At 38.2% G+C, this 19,507-nt stretch overlaps 1 protein-coding gene across 2 annotated transcripts in view; it reads right to left on the bottom strand.

Annotated features, from left to right (window-relative positions):
* The window catches only part of LOC142146657 (excitatory amino acid transporter 1-like), a 53,157-nt gene extending 34,039 nt beyond the window's left edge, over nucleotides 1–19,118 (bottom strand). Inside the window, exons 1-2 of one of the 2 annotated variants that reach the window (XM_075204660.1) lie at nucleotides 19,056–19,118; nucleotides 11,587–11,654 (exon numbers count right to left, since the gene is read on the bottom strand). The gene's annotated coding sequence lies outside the window, so the exon portion shown is untranslated. Of the gene's footprint in view, nucleotides 1–11,586; nucleotides 11,655–17,734; nucleotides 17,841–19,055 lie in introns of those variants that run through there. The other variant, XM_075204661.1, reaches the window with a different exon arrangement.
* Between the last annotated feature and the right edge of the window lie 389 nt (nucleotides 19,119–19,507).

Below are 19,507 nucleotides of genomic sequence, written 5' to 3'. Positions count from 1 at the left end.
CACTGTTTCAGCATGCTGTAATATATTGTTTGTTGCATTAATAAACAAGCAAAACAATAAAATGCAGACCTAAAACTTTGACTAAGCAAACAAACTCAAAAGGATGCCATTTCTGTACTGGTACTTTGACAGGGGCTGGCTGGGCTGGGGGTCTTATGCCTCCTGGCTGGTCCCACAGTGGGCTACCTTGAGTTGGGTCTCTTGGCTAGCTACACTTTTTTTTCCTTTGAAATGTTCCTAATAAACTGCTGAGTAGAGTCCTGCCCCCTGGGCTAAAGTTTGATGGTCAGCCCATGTCTTTTATGTTGTAAATAAGGAGTAATATTACTATGATGAAATAAGCCAAACAAGTTCTCTGAAAGAAGCGGATTTACACCTTAATGGTATTAAAAGTTTGAAGAGTAACCTGCCTTCCCCCTTCACAAACTCACTCATAGACAAATGAATGGCAGACGTTCCAGTACATATCTGGAAATACATGTACTTACCTGGTTTAAAAGGTTCCAGGTAACGACAGGTTTGCGTTTATACATTTTTCCTATATGAGGTTGTTTAAATTACGGGAATGTAGCACTTTACTTCAATATAAGCTTTTTGCTGTATGTCTATACTTGTAATGGCACCAGGGTAAAAAAAAAAATGGATTTGTAATGCGAGTGTGTATGTGTGTGTGATACACACACACACATATATATTAAATTAACCCATTCAATTTGGACAATCCCGCATCTCTAATCTTCTGTAATCTGCAGCACAGACTTCTTCGTCCTCACTGGGGGTCATAGCTTATGTGAAATTATTACAGATGGCCCACATTCTATTGTTAGAAAATAAACAGTCCAAGAATTATCTTGTCTTTAGTCTGTGTATTTTGTTTATAGATCTCCTACCCTGCTCACTAATCCTTGTCTAATCTGTCACAGAGCGTCCTACGTTAATTCTGATTCTGTACTATGTATGTGGGGGCTGGCATGATCAAAAAATATAGGGGAAAACAGGCATCCTCAAAAATATGGATATTTCATCTGATATCACTTATCAAATATTCAATGCTAAAACCAAATCAGGTATTTTAGTTTCATATTGTTGAAAACTTAAAAAAGTTAACACTGCAATAAATGATTTGTATTTGCATCTGTTTGTATATTTATGGAATATTATTGTCTACTAATATGTTATTACATTACGGGTAGGTTCTTTCAAACAAGAGGCAAATGTACTTGTTTTCTTTCCATGCATTTCAAATTGTAGCAGTATACTTTACCAATTGTCCATATAATATGAAATTAGACATATTTACTTAATAGATGTGCATTTCTAGAGGTAGTGAAAAAATGAGAGGCACACTCACACAATGTTTTGTGTTGATCTTAAGGTGAAACAAAACTATCTTACATAAGAGATGCTTTGAACTTTCCATGTAATAGCCATGGAAAATGTTAGAATGATTTGTGGATTAGTGTGGCTTCTAAAAATAATACTTAGAATATAGGAATAGGGAAAGCATATGAGAAGGTACAGAACAGTATCAAATCATAGGTGAGGTCTTCCAAGTAAATAGAGTAGCCAAAATCAATGTTAATAGAACCCTTTGTGGTCTAAGGTGGCATTGCAGATTTCTGCCAATCCAACACTGCCAGTCTAATGGATAATGACTTGCAGGGTATTCTAAACAGTAAAAGTTGTCCAACTGTAAGCCCACTGATCCATCATTTGCGGACAGCACCTTGCTTATGAAATGTTCAAGATTTGCAAGTATTTAGTTTTACCTATGAAGCTACTTATTCAGTTCTATAAAATCCAGAAAGCTTCACAAAATTAACCTAGAACAGAATTTTTGCTTAGTTTTAACTTGATATTGGGCAAAAACCACTGCATTTGATTGGCTGGAACACAAAACCAGGGAAGTGTCCTGTTTTTAGAGCCACTAACCTATAAATTGTGGAACAGCAATTCTTAACTCTACTCCTGCCAAAACCCCAACAGCTCATTTTTTCAGGGTTTCATTAATCAACCACAAGTGATGTTCACATGTTCACTTGGCTGGGACAATAATTATCCCACCTGCTTACACAGACCGCGATCCTCAAAACATGAGCTGTTGGGGTTCCTGGGTCGGGTGAGGACTGGATATAAGTAGCATTGCCATAAATACATAGTTGAGGAAAAGAAGTAAAGAATAGTAAAGTAAGTAAACTGGAAAATATATCTTGAAAATTACATGCTGTCAGTAATATGAGCATAAGTAACATAATTAATCATAAATTAAGATGTAATAGAGGAATGTTAAAATATTAACATGGTATTTTATGGTAACTGATGTTCTGTATATGTATTTTCAAGTGTTCTGTGTATGATTTTTCCCCCGAATGATTTGTGATACAAACGATTGGTGTATTTGTAGGTGTCCCCCAAATCCAGGTGTCCAGCAACTCCAATTATGCATGTATAACGTAATATGGCTCCAATAGCTAAAAGGCTGGACAGCAATGACATACACTTTAAGCATCACTATTAAACACACATAGCATAATATGGAGTGTATATATTAAAAAGTGTAGTGACAATCATTATGCATTGCTGCAAATCTTTGATTTCTCCTGCCATAAACCCTTTATAAATTGTGCTACCACTATTTTACTGAGAAAACGGTTTTCTCCATTTTAATGGCTGGTTGCACTGTAATACATAGACCCCTATATAGAGAGAGAAGAGGTGGAAATGTAGGTTTAGTCTTATTCGGTATGGATATATTTATATTGTTTTTTCACTTACTCCTTAATTTAAGATGTATATAAGTTGTGCAGGCTATTATAGAACTTAATTAATTTTGCTTTTTCACTTGCACTACCAGTTGGGGGACACTGCTCATCTTGGGGTATAGAGGGGACTGTGTGGAGTAAGGCACTAGAGAACTGTCCAGCCTGCTCACCTCCCCTCTGTGCCCCCTCCAGCCACTATCTTCAGTTTTTATAAGGGGCCTACAGGGTAGGGCTCATTTTTAGTTTAGCCTATTTTTTTTTTATTTTCTATTTTGATTAGATTATGTTATGTGATTAAATTATGTTATTTTGCTGTTATATGAGAACAGCAGCGTTCAATGGTGAATGTCGCGATTAGCAGTGAGGAAGAGCGCCTAAGGCGCTTTAGTGCTGCCCCCCCTCACAAGTGCTGGTCCTCAGGAAAAGGTTCAGTCGGCACTAAAATGTGTCTGGAGACCCACTAGCTGTCCAGGGCAGCGTGGCAGGCAACTCTGGGGACCGCGGCTGCAGCAACTGTCTCCCAGGCAGAGGGGATGTCAGCGCTGCCTGTGCCCGGTTAGTCCAGCGATTTGACTGGGAATCAAGAAAAATTATCTGCAATGGGGGTCAGGTACCAGGGGCATGTTACGGAGTGAGGCTGTGATGTAGAGCTCAGTCTTCACCCGTTTCCAACACTCTGTAGGTAGGCATAAACAATTCAAAGGCAGCCATTTTGAGACTAAAAACTGCCATTTTACAGGGAATTAACTGACAGTTGGGAACTCCTCCATACTTGGGGATCCTGTTTCGTCTGGCGCCATTACAGCCTGCTGTCACACACACACACACACACACACACACAGCTCCATGGGGATTTGTCTAACTGAATGCTGAGACAGAGATATATATATATATATATATATATATAGTGAACAGTGTGCAAACAGATGTCAGGATGGATAAACAGTCTCGGCAGTGTCTTTAGCAAACAAAATTAAACTTTCACAGCAATAAACATAGTACAATAGCCCTCACCGCTGGCTATAACAGTTAGGGACCTAACTGGTCACTGGCCACTTGCAGGCACCAGTCGCCCACACACAGATCAAACCCAGCTTTCAAAGCTTCCTGTCAGGCCTTGCTCTGGCTGACTCCTTAATTGTTTAGACCAGGTGCTCCACCTGGTCTCCTGGTGTGTGTGTGTGTGTGTAATTATATATACATACATACATACATACATACATACATACAAGTTAACCCGTGCATGATACTCATGCATTCTAGTCAAATCAAGCTACTTAAGGTCTTAAAAAGGTTCTTGTCATGCATTTGGGCCTAGCCCAGGCCTCCTCAGGGGAAGAGCGTTAGTTCCCGACGCAAGCGGCCTTTTTAATGTGTGTTCATGAGGTAAAATTACCTCACGAAAATGAGTTTGACCCCTCAACTCGTAAATTTAGCCTTTACTACCCCTCCCACGGGGGGAAGGGGATATGATGATGGAAGTTAACTGACTTGACTATTCTAATTTTTTTGTCAAATAATGTCAGTATACCAAATTTCAGGTCAATTGGATGAGCCCTTTCTGAGAAAATAGTTTTTTCCACACACACACACACACACACACTAACACACGCCTCTACACATGTGTGTTCATGAGGTAAAATTACCTCACGAAAATGAGTTTGAGCCCTACCAAATTTCAGCCCTTTTTGAATTTTATTTCCCACACACACTAAGAATTTAGTAGGTCAGTGTATAACTCTGCCCAGCAGGTGGCGCTGCAACTTGTTTTTCCACACACAGACGCCACTAAGCATTTATATTATATATTATATATATATATATATATATATATATATATATATATATATATATATATATATATATACACACACACACACACATACACATACACATACATACATATACACCCACACATGAAAAAAAAAATCGCATTACCTAGCGCAAAAATAGAAACAATAGTATATAGATAGGGAATATGGGTACCAACAATATGAGTAGATACAAATTGTTTAATTGATTCAAAGAATAAAAGGAAAAAAAAAAAATCAAACATATCGTCCATACATGGTCCGGACCAGTAAAAGACTAGAGCATATACACTCAGGGATTATGGTACATAAACCACAAATCCAATAGGGATGAACTAAAATATCCTCATAAAGATAGATATACATATATTGCCACTATTAGTGAAAAAAATAGATCCTCTAAGTGTGTGCAAAAAATAGGAAATAATCACTGCAGTGCTGTATAAAAACAAAAAACTGCAGACATAAAAAATTCCAGCAGGATAAAAACAAATAGGTCACTCCCTGTTCAGTACAATGATACTCTTTGTAGACAGCTGTACCAAGATGAATTCTCAATATCCTTAAAGGAAAGGGGAGTATAAATGCCCCCATCTGCAGATCCCTGAACAGGGATTCCAGGTAAGTCCGGTTACCACATGTACCAAAGTACCATATAGGGGTCCTCCCTCCGATACTAGGCTTCGTCCAAGGAGTTAATTCTTGGCGGGTACTCCATATCACTGATTCTGACCAAGAGGTGGTCCAGATATCCATGTTCAAGAGGTCTACGAAAAGAACTGTATTTTTTCCCCATCTCCTCAATTGTTGAAAATTTGAGGAGAGACCAGAAAGAAACCAGATGACAAATTCCTAATTCCCAGGCAGTACCAGTTTATTTCTCCTTTTCCTGAGGCTGAAATTGGATCCTGGGAGAATCATCCCGGTGTGGATGCTTCCATCACACACCTGATTATGAACACCATTCTCCCTATACCCAGTGCTGCTTCTTTAAAAGTCTCCACTGAAAAACAGTGTGTAGGCAACAGCCTAAGTCATTAAAGCAACTGTAAAATGGGCTTTCGCTTTCAATTAAGGAATTCAGGTGGTTTTCAATGAGATGATTTGTTCCCTTTGGCAGACCAAATAAAAGGAGACTGCCGAATTTTTGCGGTTATAGATGCTGGTCAGGGATTGTCACTTACATCTTCCTTAGCTATTGCGGCGAGACGTACGCCTTGGCTGAGAGCTTGGGACGTGGACCCTAGCTCTGGAAACTGTTCTCTCTCTTTTTGGTCAAGCATTAGAGAAATGTATTATCTCAGACTACGGGGAGGGGGTTGGGGGGATTTCACGGGGGGTGTTCTTTCCTTTCAGTGGCCGCTTCCAAACCTAAAAGGAGATGGTTTCAGTCCTTTCGACAAGTGGGACGAGCCAAGTTTAGCATTCCGTCTCTCGGTGTGGAGGTAGGCAGGCTTGGTCGGAACGCTCTCCCACGAACAAGCCTGCGGAGAAGCCCTCGGCATGACTTGCTACCCCCCTCGGGTGTCTATGTTGGTGGGAGCTTGCTCGCTGAACTTTCGGGATCAGTGGCTTTGCTCAACCACAGACACCTTGGTGAAGGGGGTGGTCTCAAGGGGGGTACATTTTTGATCTGGTAGGTTCAGGGCCCAGAAGGTTCAGGTCAACTCCCCTGCCCAGAGAAGAGGTCCAGAGGTTGGCCCTCCTTGGAGCTGTCAGGAATCTGGTGGCTTCAGGGGTAGTTATCCCTGTTCCAGAAAAGGAAAGTGGTCTGGGATATTATTCATACATTTTTTTGGTACAAAAGCCACATTTGTCATACTGTCCAATACTCAATCTCAGAGATCTCAACACCCACTTGAAGTTGCCAAGTTTTCGGATAGAGTCCATCTGTTCAGTCAAACTATGGAGAAGGACAAGTTTTTGGCGTCCTTAGACATCAAGGACACATACCTACATGTCCCAATTTGATCAGGCCACCAAAAGTTCCTCAGGTTTGCAGTGGACCAAGATCACTTTCAGTTCCAGGCTCTTTCCGTTGGATGAGCCATGGCACAGAGTCTTTACATAAAATAATGGTGACGATTCTTCACCTACAAGGAGTAAAGCCGGTTCCCTATCTAGACTATCTGCTGGTAAAGGCAGACTCAGAGGATCTCCTTCGAGATCCACCTTGACAGCAGAAGCGTTACAGTGCCATGGCTGGATTCTAAATATCAAAAAACCTAGGGCATCTGTTTGAACCAGGTGTCAGAGGGTCTTTTACTTCCGGGGAAGATTCTAACATTGCAGACCCAAATGAAATAACTGCTGGCTCTCAAGAAGGTGTCAGTGTTTCAGAGTATGAAGCTAATGGGCCGCATAGTATTTTATTACGAGGCGGTGCAGTGGGAGCAATTTTACTCTCGACCTCTTCCAGCGAGACAGAACTAGCATTTGAAAAGGTTAGACACCCGGTTGGCAGCCCAGTCGTTCCGTTTTTCAGCTTCTGCTCAGCTATCCCTGCTATGGTGATTGAACACCAACAAGCTCAACAAGGGGTGTCCGTGGCTTCTCAATTTAGTACTTTTGGTTTTGCAGAAATATCCATTTGAACCCTTAGAGTCAGTTTCTTTGAAATTTCTGACCTGGAAGGTAACCTTTTTGTTGGCTAATTTGACGGCTCAAAGGGTTTCGGAATTGGCAGCTCTTTCTTGTCTTCCTGGTTTTTCATGAAGATAGGGCAGTTTTACGTACCTTGCTGTCATTTCAGCCTAAAGTAGTGGCTAAATTTCACATTAACCACAATATTGATATCCTGCCTTCACTTGTGACAGGTCGTCGGGCCAGCAGAATCCTAGCCCTCTTATAGATGTGGTCAGAGCCTTGCGGGTTTATGTAGAACGTATAGCTTCTGTACGTAAGACAGACTCACTTCTGGTGCTTTATGATGTTCGGGAGCGTGGCTGGCCGGCCACGAAACAGACAGTTGCCAGACTTATATTTCAAGTGAATGTCCCGTTCCAGATGGTCTCATGACCCATTCTACCAGATCGATTAGCACTTCTTGGGCAGCGATAAATGGGACTTCATTTGAACAGTTTTGTAGGGCCGCTACTTGATCTTCCGTCCATACTTTAACCAAATTCTACAGGTTCAATGTTTTTTGAGTATAAAGACGCCAGTTTCGGCCATAAGGTTTTACGTGCTGCTCATCATGAGCATTCCCACCCATAGGGGCAGCTTTGGGACATCCCCAAGGTGAGCAGTGTCCCCCACCTGGTAATGCAAGTGAAAATGGGATTTTTTTACTTCACGTAAAATCTGTCACTAAGCCCACTTGGGAAACACTACGCTCCCACCCTTTGTTCTGACAGTTCTGTTGGTTGTCTTTCGCCCTCTCTTGTGGCTTTGTTAGTAAATAAACTGAAGATATTTGCCGAAGAGGGCATAGAGGGGAGGAGAGAAGGCTAGACAGATCTTTAGTGCCTTACTCCACACAGCACCCTCTATACCCCAAGGTGAGCAGTGTCCCCCAACTGGGCTTAGTGAAAGATTTTACATTAAGTACAAAAATCCCATTTTCTTACTTTTATTGATTTAGTGAGATAATTTACTGTTTAGCTAGCAACCATGAAATTATTTCTCAGATTTTTATTTAGTTATTCTGTGCTATCTAATATTTTCTCAAGAAGAGATGAGCCGTGTGCCATTTTCATGTAATTTTAATGCTTGTGTCTTATTTTCTGCATGGTATGAGAATGGAGTGCTACAGATGACTTCTTTCTGTGTGAAAAGAAGGAGTTTAGAACATAAAATGTATTTAAGTAGTTCAGGAAGGGATCCCTTTCTGATCCTGGACTAGGGTGTAAAGAGGCATGTGCTCCTAAATCCTTTACATATTATGTTTTTGCATTAATGTTATTTCATGTTAGTTTCTAACTAACGAGATGTACAGATGTTGTAGAAATATAAGAATAAAATTACCCACAGGACAAAACTAGAAACCAAAATCAAATCAAATGGGGAAAGGGGATTAGTTATTTAACCATAAAATGGAAAAAGACAGTGATGCCTAAAAGAGACACAAAATGATTTGTACTATTCAGATAACCAAAAGAAAGTCTTTTATCCTTTTATATAACTGATGTTTACAACTGCTATCATTGCTTCATATACTCTCTCAATAAGTCATCATTTAGCTTATTGCATACCTTCATATAGTTTGCACACAAATAAATATACATATAAATATTGTGCGGTGTACAATAACATATCCTGCTTTTATCATTTCTATACAGTTTTTCTTGATGGATTTTGAGTCCTCTCTTTGTTCCACAATCTTATATTAGATTCCTATAAAACTTCCTAATATCCTATCCTTACAAGACAGAGTTCCACATGTAATTTCACCAAATAGCCATAAATAACTGGTTTGTAGATCCCCTTTCTGTTCACAATTTGTTTTCATCTACTCCAAAAAATACATTGTTTCTATTATTGCAAGTTTCAAATATGCATTTTGCACTTACTCAAGCAGTCTGTCTTATGTATGTCCTTGACAAATCAAGTGCTCTGTTATTTGTGCCACTTGCAAGACTCATTATAAAATGGCTTTATTGTAGAAAGCATAACAGTAGCTGTACGCAAAACAATTTTATAAAAGTGTATCAGCAACTTGTTTTCATTCTCTCAGGTACACAAAACAAACGTAAATTGTGTTTTGTTTTGCTCTTTAAACGCATGTAATTCAGGCATATGCACGTCTATAATCAACTAAGAGCGGATCTGAAGATATGTCTGCTGTTGAATGCAGGTCTAGGTGCGCTCCGCTCTAACAGATAATAAGGCCAATACATATGTGGAATATGAAGTCCCAAAAGAACGCACAGAAAAAATATTCAATTATTGTCAGCTGTTAAGAATATAGTTATTAATGACAAAACATAAAAAATGTTTTTATCTCTCCATAAAATACATTAGGATGTTATGAAAGTCTAGTGAACATAAAATGCATTTTTACAGTTGCTCCTGACTGCAAGCACATGTTCTATCATGCATACACAGCCATCATCTCTATCACTCGGCACGTACACCCGACCTGTAGCTGGTGCAAGCAATACAATAGCAAAACACGTACCTTTGAGATGCCAAAAGCTTAAATCAGATGAAGCTACATGCCCTCGGTCTTGGCACACCCTTACTGTACATTGACTATGTACATGCGCAGGGCGATTTTATGCAAAATACAGCACACATCAGCATTTGCGGTCCTTAATGAATCAAGCCCTGTAGCGCTCTCTCTCAGACATCGATTTTACACACTCGTACAAGAGTAGCCTTTTTGTAAAACCCAGTGATGTTCAGGGGTTACAGCAAGGAGACTGATTTACAACATGTAGGCAGACACTTTCAGTCAGCACTGGATACTTTCCCACTGTCCAATATTAATCAGTAATATGAAAAACAGGTGGACCAGACTTTAGTTTCCAAGTGAAAAAAGTTGGCTATATTGCTCTAAAGACTTCTGCTATATAATCTCTTAATATAATAAAGGTCCTTTACCAACTATTCCATTGCCGTTATATAGACAATAATCCCAAATAATGGAATGCCATAATCTTATTACCAAACAAGTATTCAACGCTTGATACACACTGGTATTGTTAATAGAATCGTATGTTGTTCTCTCACCAGAATAAATGTGTCAAGCATTTGTCACAAGCCCTAATTAAACTGTATTAGCAATTTAATTGCCATCCGTCAAAGTTGGAATTAAAGTGAGTTACTGAAGAATTATTAAGTAAAATAAAACAGCAATATAATCGGTCTTAGAAAGGGAGTAATAAAGAGGTGACATGCATAGATCCTCATATTTGTGTATTAGGAAAATGCAAGATATACTTTTTATTTTATATTTAACTTTCTTGGTGCACAAGGCAACCCTTGAACAATAATCTCAACTTAAATTTTAAGTTTTGCATGGAATATGTTAAAACCCCGTTTCAAAAGATTATTCACTCAGTGACCAAGATTCTGGCTGCTCAGCAGGTCTCTGAATATTGTGTGTATACCCTCCACTGCTCAGATTGCAGCTACAACTCCTGCTAGCAGTGTGTTATCAGTTGACAATATGCTGCCTGTCTGAAAAAGACCAGGTTGGCAGGAGCAAGGGGAGTAATGGAATAAAAACACCCTAGACTAGAAATTGTGCACATGCACTCTGCCCAACATTTCCCAATTTTGACTTGACACTGGGCTGCTAACACATACCAACTAGCAAATAAATAGAAAGAAAATATAGGAAATATATAGGCAGCTGTTTTACTGCCTACCCCTATGAGAGTGACCCTGAGGCCTATATAGTAGACAAACCTGAAAGTTCAGCCTGTAGGTACATCCATAATGGTGTTTGAGTAAAGGAGACGTTATTGAGTGGTGTACTGAGTTCTTCGAGTTTGTATATTACAAGGAAGTAAAAGGTTTGTTTTAACATCTGTCAATTAGAAGTATGTGAGCAGTACAGTATGTCCTACGATATCTGTGCATTAGTAAGGGGTGAGAGACATGTTGTAATATGAATATATTATTTTACTGCTCGAGTATTACATACATGTATTCTTTTGTGTTTTTATCAAGAGGAGAAGGTGATAACCACAGTATCATCATCAACATATTTGTATAGTATATATTCTAATTTGTAAGTAGGTGAGAAGTGTGTGCATATTAGTAGGTGAGAATCACGGGTGAGATGTTTATGTAGTGAGACAAGGAGTTATGTGCCCTTCCCTTTAGTGTAGAGTAGGGAATGGAACTGATAGGTGTGTGATATCAATGTGTTACGCAACTACAGCGCTACATGTCCTGACTTCTATGTATTAGGAGGATGTGAGACACAAAGTCCTAATGCCTATGTATTTTAAATTGACAGGTATGCACTCTGATGTCTCTAAAAAAATTAGGTGAGATATTTTTGTTCTGATGTCTACTAACTATATATTTTATACAAAATAGCTTTCGACAGATTTAAATACCTTTTCCAAAGGTCTTGTTCCTGCTGATCTCCACTTGTGTTATCAGTAGGGTCTGCGACTTTCAGAAGCTGAAAAAGAAGAAATACAGAGATGTGAAGGAGGGAGAGCAAGGGCTGCTTACGTGGGAGGGGGTGTTACAGAGAGAATCTGAGTGGAGGGGAGGAATAAAGTGTGTGGGTGATATAAGGGAAGAGAAAGGTATTAAGCATTATAAGAGTAGAATAAAGTAACAGGGAATGGAGGGTAGTGGAATTATATATAATACATACTGGTGTTTCTGTAAATAATATTTATATTACTGGCACATTGAGACAACTGAATGTGCTGTTTATATGTAACAAATTCTGCATTGACCATAGACTGGTAAAGCATGCTACCAATCCTATGACAAACGCTATCAGCCAACATGACGGAATGCCGCCATTTCCTCTGCAAACCTCACAGAACCGGGGAGAGTACGAACATATTCTGCTCAGTGTGAGGCATGCAGAGGACATTATAGTGTTTGTTACAAGATGAGCTACCCGTTTACTGTAAGTAGAGCTGGGAGGTTTTTTTTACTATTTGCTCCACAAGAGATGGTTCTGGTGTTTGGGTTTAGGGTCAAGAAAAAAAAAAAAAAAAAAAGTGTTCTTAATGGAAAAGTTAATTCAACAAAAACAATAATAAAAAAAATGAAGTATGTGTGATTGTGTTTTCTTTTTTTCTGAATGTATCTTAAAAGAATATACCAGAGAAGAAATAAGCCCTTGCTCAGTTAATCCCATATTACACATAATACCAGATGCATGACAATATAAAAGCCCTATTGGTATGTAAAACTAAAAATACAGTTGCGGTCAACGATTGTCCTTAACATTGCACATCTGTGCTTATCTAGCAAGCTAAAAAAAACATGAGTTATTGGTTCATATTTTAATCAAAACATTTAAGCCGGCATCCTAGCATCAAGGGTACCTCATTTTACGCAACTTCTACACTGACCGATATCCATCAAACACCATTTAAAGGCAATTAAAATCAAGTTTGTGGGGTGTGTGTTGAACATCTAATTCCTAAATCATGGGCATTAATATGGAGTTGGTCCCCCTTGGCTGATGTGACAGCCTCCACTCTTCTGTGAAGGCTTTTCACTAGATTTTGGAACATGGCTGTGGGGCTTCGCTTCCATTCAGCCACACAAGTATTAGTGAGGTTGAGCAACGATATTTCGGCCATAAGGCCAGGCTCGCAGTTGGCTTTCCAATTCAAACGAAAGGCGTCCAATGGAACCAAGATCAGAGCTCTGTACAAGCCTGTCAAGTTCTTCCACACCATACTCGAGAAATTATTTTTTTGATTGGCCTCGCATTGTGCATTGGGGTAGGGGGGTTGTCATTCTCTTAACAGCAAAGGTCCTTCTAACTTTGTGGCAACAGTTTGGAGAAGCACACAGTTCTCTAGAATGTCAATGTGTGCTGTAATATTAAGATTTCCCTTCAATAGAACCTGGGGCCCAGTTGAAGCCATGAAAAAACAGCCCCAGATCGTTATTCCTCCTCCACCAAACTTTACAGGTGACAGTACACATTCGGGAAGAAAGTGTTCTTCTGGCATTCGCCAAACCCATCATCATCATCATCATTTATTTATATAGCGCCACAGATTCCGCAGCGCTGTACAGAGAACTCATTCACATCAGTCCCTGCCCCATTGGAGCTTACAGTCTAAATTCCCTAACATACACACAGACAGAGAGAGATACTAGGGTCAATTTTGATAGCCAATTAACCTACTAGTATGTTTTTGGAGTGTGGGAGGAAACCGGAGCACCCAGTGGAAACCCATGCAAACACAAGGAGAACATACAAACTCCACACAGATAAGGCCATGGTCGGGAATTGAACTCATGACCCCAGCGCTGTGAGGCAGAAGTGCTAACCACTAAGCCACCATGCTGCCCAGATTCATCCATCAGACAGCCAGATGATGAAGAGTGATTTGTCACTCCAGGAACGCATTTCCACTGCAGCAGAGTCCCATGGCAGTGTGTTTACATCACTCCAATCAAATTACGTATGTTTATATCACTCCAATCAAATTACGTACACACATGTAATCAATGTTTGTTTCTATGCTCCAGACAGTCAGTACAACATCTCACTCAAAAAAAAAAAATCATATATAGACACAGAAGGACATATGAAATTGATGTAGAAGGTGCAGAAGTGAGAGGGTAAAAAAGGCCATTATGTATATCTTTAAAATATGTAATCATTTATTCATATATAAGCAAATTTATCATCAACAGTTGTACAATTCTGTTCTAATGCACAATGACTGTCAGACTATACACTTTTGTTTCATAGTCACAATATGCTGTTCAGCTACTGGAATTGGATTCAACTACTGGAATTAGGAGGCGAGGATTTCAATAGCTTTGTTAGCAATAGCAACGACTTCTTATCTAAATCTCCTGTAATGATTAACTAAGCACTATCTCTAACTCTAGTGTTCATCCCACATATGTGCCTGAAATATTAGTAAAACCGCATGAAAAATAAAGCCCACTTGGACCAGGGCTGTGAAATCAGTACGCTAAAACTTCGACTATTTTACCACTGACCGACTCTTTCATAAATGGCAAAAATATATTAATTTGTTATAACAAGTTTATTGTAGTAGAATGCTGCATAATGCATTTTCATCACACACTGTAAATCTTCAGGCTACTTTGATTAACTGAAAATTAAATATATTTTATTAAAATTTCTGAACAAGAAAACAGTGCTAAATTCCTAGGAAAGTAAATACGCAACAAACTATGCATTTAATAAATGTATAAAATGTAAGACTAACAGAACAGGATAATAAGAAGCTGTCCTCTCCTTCCAAATGTTTTATAATTGTATTACCAAAAGCTTTCCTATACATATACTTTACTACTTTGCAGTGTATGGAAAGAGAAAATTAAATAATTACAGAAAATAGGATCTCTCTTGAATCAACATTTCAATATGGGAATAGACCACAAAATATATTTACTTGAGCAAAAAACCTGAACAAAAAAAATGCTGCAAGATGAAAACACTGTTACTCAGTGCACACTTAGGGGTATATTTAGTAAACTGCGGGTTTGAAAAAGTGGAGATGTTGCCTATAGCAACCATATTCTAGCTGTCATTTTGTAGAATGTACTAAATGACAGCTAGAAACTGCTACAGGCAGCATCTCCACTTTTTCAAACCTGCAGTTTAGTAAACATACCGCTTAGTAATTTTCATAAATATATGAAGAATTTGTCCCCAGGAAAAGCACTGCCTGAGTCAGATCCTCTTTGTTTCTGTGCTTGACTTTTCTTTTTTTTTTTCTGCTTGGCTTTCTACTCCTGACATTTTGCATTTTTATTTTTTAGCTAGAGTCAGAGTCGGTACATTTTTTAAGACTCCGACTCCACCCAAAATTGCCTCCAACTCCACAGCCCGCTTTGGACACGTTTTAGTGACGTGTTTAAAACACATTTTCCATGTGGATTTCACGTGTTTAATATGGCACTAAGATTTTAGCCTGCAATGGTGGGAACGAGAATTCATTCATTCTGTTCTTAAAGTCCTTTCAGGCAATAGTTAGCCAGTGAAAAGTGCACTAATCATTCACAGGTAGACACTGTAACAGTTTTATTGCCTGTGACAAGCTATTGCTTATGAGCACAGCCCCATAATATTGAACATAAGTTAAATCCATAGGCCCTATATATACATATACATACACACACACATATATATTTTATCCCTTACCACTCACCAATTTTCATTGTATTTATATTTATTGTGGTAATTTTACTTGGAATTTAAACCAACATCAATCACAAATAAGCCTTAGGCTATTTCCATACAAATGTTTTTTTTATTTTTGTAGCATATTCAAGTTCTTACAATATGCTTATAAGGCTTGTCTCAGCTTCAATGCTCCTGGACTTTTCTAATAACATTTTTAAAAATAGTAAACAAACGAGACTGGATGGATATTAGTGTTGCATGAAGTCTGTAAATTATTACAACAATTGAAAAAATAATCTCAATCAGCAGCACCTCACTTTAAGCTTTCACGAAAGAGAGGCAAAATATTACTTGATTGGAGAATGATTTTAACCATAAAAGGATTCCAAATAATTAGCACTAATCCAACCATTTCATTTCAAAATGCACTGTGTGATATGATACTGCTATACCAAACATACAGATATTTCATGATAGTATCCCTTTAAGCCTACAATAACATTTGGCTCTCTAAAAAACACATTTTGCTTCTGGCAGAAGTCTCCATCTGTTCTCATAAAGATGCCAGAGACTGTACTACATACCCAAACACTACTTAAATCTGCTCAAATTCTAGAGTCTTAGCAAGTAAAACACAAGTGTGTAATACAGGGAAAACTGCCAATAACTCCAATTTACTTACTGGGTTAAATGCCATTATAATGACCCCCGTACCATAATATACATGCAAAAATGCAGTTATAAAAGGCAAACTACAAAATTGACATTCTTATAGGCCACAAGATTGCTGCTATGCTAGCATGTGACTGAGGCAGTCACTTAAAACAATATATCGGTACTCTACAAGTCCACACTGACTTGTAGAAAAGTAACATAACAAACTACATGACCTATTATGTTGATGCAACAAAATATCACTCCCACAACTTATTTTCTAATTTAACAGCACTAATGTGGAAATTTTAGTGCTAAAAAACATTACTAGATAATCTGGATAATGGATTTTTATCAATTCAAGAGGTAAGTCTTTCCTTTTTCAGAGCAAACAGTTGAAGGTATGAGCGCCTAAAGGTGATGTCTAATGAAACATACTGTCCCTTTTGCGCTACGAAGATGAACAGTGCAGCTTATTTGTATTTGAGATTTTTGTTATGCTTTTAATCTAATATTTAGGATAATCTATGCCCTCTTTCTTATTTTGTTCCACTCCCATGATTTGTCAGTGGTAGATTTAGAACAAACATTTCTTTTAGGTTAAGCCAATTTGGGCTAGATTTACTAAACTGCGGGTTTGAAAAAGTGGAGATGTTGCCTATAGCAACCAATCAGATTCTAGCTATCATTTATTTAGTGCATTCTACAAAATGACAGCTAGACTCCAATTGGTTGCCATAGGCAACATCTCCACTTTTTCAAACCCGCAGTTTAGTAAATAAATCCCTTTGTGCGACAGGGAAACTGTGTGTCCATTTATCTATACTTGTTATTACACAGGTTGCAGAACGTCTCTTTTTTGTAGATGGGAAAAAAATATCACAGTATTCAAAGAAAATTGATTGGCCAACATTACCCTGACATAAATTAATTATCCAAAGTACTTTAACGCTCAGATCAGAAGGCCCCACATTGGCCATGCCTATGTATGTACTGGCCATGCCTATATATGTACTGGCCATGCCTATGTATGTACGTACCATGCCACTGTTAGATGCACAAAAATTTAAGTCACTAACTTCACCATCACCAGATAAAAGAAGTTTTTCTGCTACTTTATGTAATATTTGCTACCAACACCTTTTAAGATTGTATGCTGAATTGGACAAGGCCATCCTTACCTTCTGTTTCATGTCACTGTATGTAATTTACATGTCTCATAATCTCCTCACTATACAATGATGTGCTGAAATTTGAACCATCAAGGAGAGTGTCATTCAGAATTTTATTGGAAATCATGGATATTTTAAGGTCACACATGCTGTGACATCAGGCCAAATCCTTAATACTGGCTGTGATAACGCAGCATTTGTGGCCAGCATTAACCCACACCATTTGTTATAGTGAATATGCAACAAAGTGATTTCCCTGTGGTCAAATGTTTGGACACTATGTTATTTAAGTACTACCCCATAGGTAAGCAAAGAAAGTATAAAGTTAGCAACAACAAAGTAAATATATAGAATTAGCTATAGAAGCCCAGTGTAGACACTGTATAATCCCTTACACTGGATTCTCTTTGCAGGGTAGTGTGATTTGTAGAACGGTGTTGTCCAAACAAAATTCGATGCCACACTTGCTGCAAACTTTTTTTATTTAAAAAAAAAAAACATTTTTCACATTATGAAAAAAAGATTAAAAATCTATTTCTAAATAATATTATTACAATTGCTTACTTGGCAATGCTCTGGCGCTGTTGCCCTGAATATGCAAGTGAGGTCCCCTCCTCTGCGGAGCTGCCGATTTATGTGAGGCCACTTCTTTCCCGTCAGCAGGCAGGACAGGATATTCTGGTAGTGACAGTATATAGCGTCTTGTAAGAGGGAGGGCAGCTGCTAGCATAGTGGGCTTCTACAGCGCCGCAGAACACTGCTAATGGTTTTATTTTCCAGAAAGTCCAGCTGATCAGTATACAATGATGCATGAGACGAGACATGGAGAGCCTATTCGCCACAATGTCAATAGTCCATTTGCCAAATGTGGCTAGAGGCGAATCTGATAGGCACCTCTACTTTTTTAGGGCAGTATCAAATGTATTTATTATCTTAATTTACTGCTTTGCGCGAACAAAGAAAACAAAGATACCCCCCTCCTCAGCTTAACTGAAGTTAACAGGAACCTAATAAATGGTATTTGTGTACTTTTAGCTTATCTAATTAATTCACTTATAATTTTCTCCTATAATCGGACTGGCACTGGAAGACATGGTTTTTATTAATACATCACAATGAGTGAATCAGGTGAACTCATATTTTTAGTATCCAATTCTAAAAACAAGGAGTGCTCTGAAAGTATTGCATCATCATTTTTATACAGTCTTTCATTTTCAAAAGTTCATGGTAAACTGCAGGATTTAGAAAGACAGACCAATAGGTTATGAGTGTATGCATGCTAACAGTAAGCATTCTGTGTGTATACTGTAGGTAGCAGTAGATAATAGAACATAAAAACTGAACATTATTCTAGATGTCACATCTATAGTCAGACTCAGACAATTTTAAATGGCCATATTATCAAGCCCTACTAATGGGGAAAGTGTGTATATATATATATATATATATATATATATATATATATATATATATATATATATATATATATATATATATCTCTATCTCAACCACACAATTTCTAAACTACTTTTTACCTTTTCAACTTATTTGAAGAACCCATTTGTGCAGAGATTATCCCTAAATACACAGGTTACATGTAACAAAAATGAAAAATGTTTACATACAGATGAAGGAACAAGTGTATATATAACAGCTGGGACAATCCTGCAAGTTAGTAGTGTCAAAATATTTTGTTATAGATATGGTAAAATCAAGAGCTATATTTATATAATTATCAGGACAAGCAGAATGTAAATTCCTAACAAAATACATCAAGTCCACTTCTTAAACGCACAACACACATGACACAGTGTAAATAAATAAATATGCAGCACACACATGCACATAATGTCATTGCACAAAAAAAATAACGCTGTATACTTACAGTGCAGAGGAGCACACACCATATGGATTGAAAAAGAGAACTTGTATGACTGGAAGCCAAAGGGTGGAGGAGTGTGGGTGGGAGGTAACTCTCTTGCCGCCAAATGTATGTGAACTACTTTGCATATTAGTTTGTGCAATATCAACTCTTCCATGCAGTTACTTAAGTCACACATACTTACTCCAGTGCAAGCTGACAATTTAGGTATTATTTATTTTAAACATCACTTTTTAGAGCATGAAGTTCCAACACAGAGAACTGAACTTTTAGCCTCGGGTTTTTCATTTCACTATTTTATCAAACTGGTTGTGCTGCTGTTAGTGACGCTGGAGTCAGCTGTTATGTTGACAGCTGCGTGATGTTTTTTGTACCCCCTTATCTAGATGTAGTGTACTGCATGCTGTTTTATACTGTTCTTACACTATGCAGAGCTCAATGAAATCTGTAGGGCT

This window comes from Mixophyes fleayi, chromosome 1 (genome assembly GCF_038048845.1).
Source record: "Mixophyes fleayi isolate aMixFle1 chromosome 1, aMixFle1.hap1, whole genome shotgun sequence".
NCBI lineage: Eukaryota > Metazoa > Chordata > Amphibia > Anura > Limnodynastidae > Mixophyes > Mixophyes fleayi.
This window is presented reverse-complemented; position numbering and strand designations above follow the sequence as displayed.